Consider the following 8336-nt stretch of genomic DNA (forward strand, 5'->3'; position numbering starts at 1 on the left):
CAAGCATACATCTCTTGTATTTTTCCATCTGGTAAACCAATTTCCAGTGTTAGAAGGTAGCACAACACAGCTTTAGAGTATGAGACTTCCCACAACCAAGACAACTTTTCTAAACCATTTTCCTAATATGGTTTGAGGAGCTGCTGTCCAGTGCCCGGCAACACCAGGATCAATAAAAAAAACAGAGAGCCATTCACAAATTACTCACAAGCAAGACTTAGCATGTACCACTGCTTTATATGCTGGCATCTAATTTTGGATGTGTGTGTTTGCACCAAAGTTCTTTCAAAAGGTTCCCATAACCTGGCATGCATTGCAGAAGGAATAACTCTACGTGAAGGATAACTCCACTACCAATAAACAACACACATACACACAAATCCAGAGAAAGAGACCATGCCTTTCTCAAATCCCAGAGAATTTAGTCCTTTATTTCCAAATCTCTTTTAATTCACTTGAGAAATACAGCTCTAGTTTAGGAACAAATCCTTAGATCTGCAGTCACTACAACAAGATCTACCTATTATCAAAATGCATCTGAAAGCAGACTTTGTTAAGATGTCAAGATGTTTCACTATGCAAAGCAAGCTCTTTGCAGAATAAGAAAAATCACTGTCAACGTTAACTACTTGGATTGCAGAGCAGAAGTAGGTGAACACAAACTGTAATGATTTGTGTTATTAATAAAGCAGAAGTAAAGCAGTGGTGCTAGCAGTGGTAAAGTACCTTCCCTACTCTCTCCAGCTGTCAGTCTCAACTATGCATATTTGAAAGCCATCTGGCACAGACCCTGACAGCCAGTTTAAATCATTTCATGTTGCATACAACCTCAACTGAGTGAGGCTGGTAAACACTGCTCTAATTTAAGTATTGATTTGCACTATGTTCCATAGGCTTCATGAAGTTCTGCACCAGCTTCATTCCCAAGTAAAGAAAAATTGGCAGATCCGAGCAACATAAAGCCATTTGAAGTGCAATATCAATACTGATAGCAGTACCACCTGGATGGAAGCGAAAAACTCCTGTTCAATATGCATATTGAGATCCTGATCTACTATTTATTAGATCTAAACAACCAGAAGAGACTCAAAAATACCACCCTTAAACAGTTCAAGGGCTAACCACAACTGCCCCCTTTTCTAGCCATTTATTGTTACTATCTACTCAGTCTTCTCTATGTAAAAACATCAGAAAGCAAGCCTGGATGCTCAACACAAGCAAAATTTCTTTTACTCCACTGCAGTATCAGAAACCACCCAGGCATATAGTTCTTGTGTTTAAACCCAAATATACTTTTATGGAACACCATTAGTTGAAAACTGGTACTCAAATGACTCTCTCATCAAAACAATAAGTTCAAGTTCTCCCATGTGAAAAGGTTAATACTCTCCAGGGAATGGTTTCACATGACTACTGCACAAGGAGGAACATTCCCAACCATCAATCCAAAGATTTGTGTTGCTTTCCTCATGTGAGCCTCACTTCTCACCTTGGGGAGACCAGTTTGTGCACAAAGATTGTGACAAACCATCTAGTGGTGCACTTTGAGTTGACTCAAAGTGGCAGAGATGGCACAAAAGAGGGGGGAATTATTGCAGTTAGGCTAAGATGGAAATGAAATTAGCCATAAGGTCACCTCAGCCAGCCAGAGAAACTTTGCACTCACAGTGACAAGCCAAATAGGCAATTACAAATTATGCTCTTTCTGTCCCCAGCCTCTTGGATTATGCTGATCAACCAGCACCTTCAGAAGGCCATCATAAAAGTCTGACAAAACTTTGGAATATTAAAAGAGCATCAAACATATTAACAGAAGTGACTAACAAATCTTTCAATGGGGACTTAAAAGACTCCTATCTCTTGAAACACCTACCATACAAAACCAAATGTTTTCCAAGCTTTTGGAGAGTCACAGTGATCACCTTGAACTTTTTAGAACACTCTACAATATTCTTTTAAGAAGTGTGCTGTAGCTACAAGACCTCTTTATTGCTAGTGGCCTGAGTTCCTTATTTCAATAAAGACCATAGCACTATGGTTTTTTTCTTTCTACAGTGGAAAACTCCACCAAACACAGCTAGTGACTCTTCCTCCTATCCCCATATGGAGTCACCAGTTGTTTTATTTAAAATCTAGACAGGAGCCAAAATACACAGCACAAGAACACATCCTTGTATTTGCAGAGACACAGGGGCAATCCTGAAAGAGCCATGCAGACAAGCCACCAGTCACTGGTGAAATAACAAGTGCAGAAAAAGTTATGTGATTTCCACATAAGGGCACATCTGTAACACTCCACTGAAGAGCACTTGGGTTTCTTTCACTGGTGTATGTAAGGCAAAAGTGACTAAGTTCATCTTTGATTCAAAATCTTAAAATTAATATGAAAGTTTAAGTTTTAATGACCATGTAAGCAGGAAAAGAGAACACCACTATAACCCTAGGGGTAGGTCTCAGAAGTTAGATAGCTGCTTAAAGCAGAGTGGGCTGAATCATCTTTCCTGCCTTGAGTTGGGGTTTGTTGCTATCAACTGTGCAGAGCTTGGTACATCCTGGGCCTCCTCTCTACAGGACCAGACACTGTACACCAAGTGGTGAGAAACCAATAGTGTTGTTTTCCCTGCTGCTACCTTATCTTTCTGTGAATATAAGGGCACAAGTAAGGGTAGCAGATTACAAGTGATAGGCTCCAAGAAGTGTGTTTCCTGTGCTCACTGGGAATGAAGGCAACATGATGTTTCCTGTGCTCACTGAGAATGAAGGCAACATCCAGCTCAAACACAATATTAAGAAAAAAAGACATGCAAACCACTGAAGTCCACTGTAAATAGGAAGCCATGCAGAAAATTACCTAACTCTCATCTACAAAGCAACATCAGGTTATAGCCAGCAATAAGCCAGGGCTACCTACCCCTAGTGCTGAGACTGGTCATGCTGTAAGTGGCAAAACCAGCCAGACTTAATGGCCAGCACTACGGAGGATGACCATCAATTGTCATCCTCAATATGGATCTATGCACTCTTTAAATGCACAGTGCACTTGCCAACACCAGAAAGGAGGAATATATTCTCTTTCTCATTCCATTCCCCTTCAAAGGCAGGGCAGATGTTATTTGTCTGCTTTGTAACAGCAATTACATATTATCTCTTACTGGACGAAAAAAGAAGTTATATTTATTTTCAAAGCTATTTCTGATTTCTTTTTTAAATGTCTCCTACATTTTCCTTAGATTTCTTCTCCCACAAGACTTTTAAAATACCAATGGAGAAAGCCTCATACCTACTTTGCAATTCACCAAAATTAAACTAATAACACCTCCTGCTGTCATCTGTCAGTTAGAGTAAGATTTATAAATGGCAGCAGAAATAATTTTCATAATGTTTACTTGAATACCAATAGCTTGAACAGACAGCTCCTTCAAAGATACTGCTCATATCAAGTGAAATCTGTCATGAAAACTAGAAATTCATTTTAATTAACAGTATTTGAAAGCATAATAATTTAAAAATAAAAGACAAACTGGACAATACCAAGTGTCTGTGTAGAAATGACATTCTGTCTGAGTAGGTGCAACTGTTTCAAGATGGGTTAGTCTAATTTTTGCCTGTTGATTTCATTGTACATGTCACCTCCTGGAAATCCTCCTTCTATATTGCTCATTATCACTGCTTACATCTTCGGTGTGAAACTGCTGAACACATTTTTATTTTTCACATGCATTAAGATACGTTTGGAGGGCTTCATGAACAAAAAAGAAAAACTTACTTTTTTATCACTCTGCTGTTCAATTAATGAACATGGTCTTTTCAGCTAACTGAACTTAAGCCAGAAGTACACTAACATTAGGTATTGAAAAGAGGAGGAATCCAGTCTTTATAAAGGCAAGCTATTGTGAATAAATTAATAAATCTTAATATTTGTGAGAAATATCCATCCTGTACACAAAGTATCATAGGTTTATTTTTTTTCAAGCCAGCAACAGTATCACCTTATCTTTCCTACCTCCCTTGTTCTTCGACCTGTTACACTTTGCAAGAAATAAAAATGTCTTTTGAGAAAATTTAACAGGTTTGAATAAAAAAGCCAAAAAACCCTTCTTGAGACTGTTGCACACACTCTAGAAAGCCAGTAGGCAGAGCTAATCCGAGCTTTTTAGACACAATTCTGCAACTCCTAGATTTTATCTAGTTTTTAATTAAAATACTGTATAGAGAAAGATCCTTATCTGCTGAACTGCAACTTTTAACAAGTCTTATTGTTATTATTACTTAAGACAAGTAGAGAATACTAGAGAATACAAATTTAAGACTATTACTGCAATTTTATTGATCCTTTTGTAATAAGATAAGAATGTATTTCTATAACAGAGATCTCTTATAGATTCAAGCAGTCTTTCTTATTTCTCAGAAGATATTTACTTTTAGATGCCCAGGACTAATCATAGCTGTTTGCTATTCTGCATTAAATTCGGCTGACATCTGAGTTCACCTTTAAATAAAATGTGAATCCCTTTTTGCACCAGTACTATTTTCTCTTTAAAAACAGAAGAGAACATATATAAAAATAAAGAGTTCAAACACTGAAAGACATTAGTGAGGTCACATTTCAGTGGTAAAGAATGCCATTAATATTTAGTCTACCTTAATGGAAAAAATTCGAGTTAGAAGATACTTTAGGTTATCATGTCCACCCTCATGTCAAGGGAGACTCTCCTGCTATGGCATGTTATTGATTGTTTTGCCACATTCATTTTGAACTAGCCAGTTAATAGTAAGTTTCCAGTTCTAAAATCTTAAATGTTGAAATGTTCGGTGAAGCTAATTCTTCCAAAGCATCTGTTTTTGAGGTGGCTTTAGCAGATCCAGCCTATGTATCTTCCTTCTTAGTATCACCTCATAATTACCTCCCATTTATCACATCCTTCTTTACAAATAAATTCAAACAGCTAAAACTAAAGCGAATAGAAGTAATTACTAGACCTTTGTGATTTTGCTACAGGACACTTTCAAGCCTGAATTTCCTTTGAAGCTTTCTACAAAACAGTTTAGATGTTTGCAATTTTAACAAGTGACATAAGTTCTCTATATTTTGTGGTCCACAAAAGAGTGACTTTCTAAACAAGACTCTTCCTTTAGAGTACAGTGGATTTCAATTTCCAGGGTTAACCCCAGGTTATTAGCAGAATATGTATTACATACATACTCTGGTGAATGGGGATCCTTCCCTTGCACCATTATCTGTACATAATGCAACTTTGTGTAAGAAACCGATACAGTTTACTCAATGCTAATGTGACACAAGTCTTGTTTTCTGCTTTAAATTCCCAAAAACATTTGCTACATATACATAAGTAACAGTATGTGCGCTTACAAATAGTACATCCACAATTCCCTTTAAAATAAGTTTTGGCTTGTATCATTTGAGTGATCCACATGGCTTTCCATGCGTTTTTCTATGAGTGAACAGAAGTAATTTTTCAATTCAGCACTGACATAGGAACATTGATTGGGAAAACCTGCAAGTATCTGTACACAACACAGGATTCACATTTCCTTCAGCTAACTCAGCCTGGGTCGGTCACCATAATCATCAGCAGGAGCAGCAATAAACCGAACCACACAATGATGCTCTTCCAGACTGAAAATTTCACATTGAAGTGTAGGAGTTTTTTTTTCCTCACTGAATTCAGTGACCACTTTTTCCACTGACACCAAGAGTTTCCATTCATTATGCCATAAGTATTAAAGCTCTAGTACACTGGAAGCTGTTCCTGCCAGAAGAGCCAACAGTTTAAAGATACACAAGTTTACTTCTATTGGAATTCACAATTTGTGGTGTTTGGAAGAAATCCTCGAAAAGCACCAACAAACAGCTGAAAAAAAAAATGGCCCTGGCTATAGCTACAGCTACCACCCTCTGAACACACAGAATCATGAACCAAGGAATTGGCAAGTTATCTAACCAACACCTTTCCAAGTACCAAAACACATTATTTTAACCCTAATTCATTAGGAGCCAGGAATGTTTAAGGGATGCAGAGGCTTTCCTACAGGCGGTAGTTTTCCAAAGGCACGCTCACTTAATTCCCCAGGGGGTCAAGATTGCCAGCCAGTAATGATGAAGATATTTCACCAGCACTGTGGGCTTGGAACTTGACTTCTAAGAAGGGACATGATTTGAATAATCACCTAGCCAGTCACCTCTCAAGCACTGTGAGGTGAGATACCAGCAAACATTTTCAGAATGACAGTTTCAGACACAGCATAGGTGTCTCCAGCTCCTTCTGAACAGACCTTGAGAAGAAAGCCTCAGCAACTAAAGTTATAAATGCACAAACGCCATGCATAACAAGTATTTAAGGATTTCTGTAATGTCGATCTTAAAATGACAAGAAAAAAAAGCTCCCGAAATTTTGTTACTGTTCTCGTCACGAGCCCCTACAGTTTAAAAAGTCAAAGGTAAAAAAGATTTTTGTGGATTCCGCACAGCACTACATAACATCCTGTTACAGCTGAACTAATACACTGCCCCTGAGGCTGCGAGCCCTGGGACAGACTGAACCACAGCTCTCCGCTCCCTAAACGCTTCCCCGGGCTCAGGCTGAGCCCCTTCCTGCCCCTGGCGAACAACACCCGCACGGCCGCTCGAAAGGAAACGCTGCCGGGGACAACAAACCGCTTTTCACGAGATCTTCCTCTCGAAATCCTAAGTCCTTCCGACTTCAGCCTTTACCGACTGACCGAAGGGCTCGGCAGGAAGCCAGGGCAGACGGCGGCGCGGACACGCACCCCACTCTCCCCACTGCGAGCGCTGCCTCCCGCGCCCGGCACCGGCCAGCCATCCGCGGCGGAGGCTCCAGCCCGCTCCCAAACTCACGTGGTGCATCAGCCAAAGGTTACCCGCACCGCCGGGACGAGGATGACACCGCCGTTAGAGGCGCTTCCCACCGCGGAGCGGCCCCGGCGGGGTCGGGCTCACCCGCGGCGAAACGCCCGCGAGGGCTCCGCTCTCCCGGCACGCGAAGCGGCGCCGCATCCCTTCCTCGTGCGCGCCGGTCGATGAGCAGCCCGGCTGGGCATCGATAAATCAAACCAGCCCGTCCGCTCCGACGGAAAGCTGCGTACGACTCAGCCGCGGCCAAAAACACAGCCCTGGGGGCGCGGCGGGCGGGCGAGGCTGCGCGGGTGCCGGGCTCCCAGCCCCCGCGGGGCGGCGAAGTGCCCGGGATGTCGGTGTCGTGCTGCCGCAGCGGGCTAATCCCGGCTACTTAACCCGGCGGGCGGCAGGGGCTGAGCACCACCTTAATCCACGACGTGAGCGCGCCCGCCCGCCAGGAGCTTGCAGGGCTGTGGCGTGCCGGCCGTGTCCAGCCGCGGGGTCCCCGACGGCGCGGCGGTGCGCTCCCGCGGCGCCTCAGCCCCGCATCCGCTGCCCTCAAGGTCACGCCGTGCCCCGGCTGCACGGTGGCGGCCAGGTGCACGCTCCGGTTACCTGCGGGGAGAACCGGCGAGAGCCCAGGAGCGCGGCACCCGGCCCTCCGGCCCTCCGAGCGAGCCCGGCCACGGCTCGCAGCCCCGCGGCGGGAGCGGAGCGACGCTGCACCTGCCGCCGCACTGTTGCCCGCCCCGGTCGGCCAGCCGGGAGGAGAGCCGCCCCGAGCCGCCGCCGCCGCGCTTACCCCTGCGCCGTGGGGCCGACACAGCCGCCGGTCGGGGGCCAGGACGAGGCGCCCGTAAACCTGACGCCGCCCGCTCGTTCTCTCGCCGAGCGCACAAGGTCCCCGCGCTCCCCGCCCTGCCCACGGCCGGCCGGCCCCGCCGCGCCGCCCCCGCCCTGCGGCCGCGCGAGGAGGGCGGGAGAGGGGGCGGGGGGGTGAAGCGGCGACCGAATTGGGGAGGGAAGGAGGGAGGGAGGGGGCACCGGCGCGGGGAGAGCCGGGGGAGGAGAAGGAAGGAGGGAGGGAGGGGGGCGCGGACCGCCCGCCCCGCCCCCGTCGCCTCACCGGCAGGAATCAGCGATTCGCCCTCCTCTCGGGCGCTCCCACCGTCGCCGCCGCCGCTCCCCGGGGCCCGCCCGCCTCCTTTCCCCCGCACACACCGGGCAGCGCCGAGCGCGCCGCCGAGCCCCTGCGCCGCAGAGCAACCGCTACAGGAGCCGGGCGCCACCGGGCAGGGCGGGGCGGGGCGGAGCGCGGCGATCCACCCGCCTCCCGCCTCCGCCCGCCCGCCCGCCGCGGTCACTCACTTGCCCGTGCCCGCCGCCCCCTCCTCTCCCGGCGCCGCGGCCGCCGGTCCCCGCCGCCTCCCTCGCCGCCTGCGGAGTGCGGGCCACGTGA

The 8336-nt window shown here is 46.1% G+C and overlaps 1 protein-coding gene across 5 annotated transcripts in view; it reads right to left on the reverse strand.

Moving 5' to 3' along the window:
• The window catches only part of ATP2B1 (ATPase plasma membrane Ca2+ transporting 1), a 58764-nt gene extending 50639 nt beyond the window's left edge, over positions 1-8125 (reverse strand). For 2 of the 5 annotated variants that reach the window (XM_059473429.1, XM_059473434.1), the window contains exon 1: positions 6878-6895. The gene's annotated coding sequence lies outside the window, so the exon portion shown is untranslated. Of the gene's footprint in view, positions 1-6877; positions 6896-7679; positions 7881-8003 lie in introns of those variants that run through there. The other 3 variants (XM_059473432.1, XM_059473430.1, XM_059473433.1) reach the window with 3 other exon arrangements.
• Between the last annotated feature and the right edge of the window lie 211 nt (positions 8126-8336).

The sequence above is a fragment of the Ammospiza nelsoni genome, chromosome 5 (genome assembly GCF_027579445.1).
Source record: "Ammospiza nelsoni isolate bAmmNel1 chromosome 5, bAmmNel1.pri, whole genome shotgun sequence".
NCBI lineage: Eukaryota > Metazoa > Chordata > Aves > Passeriformes > Passerellidae > Ammospiza > Ammospiza nelsoni.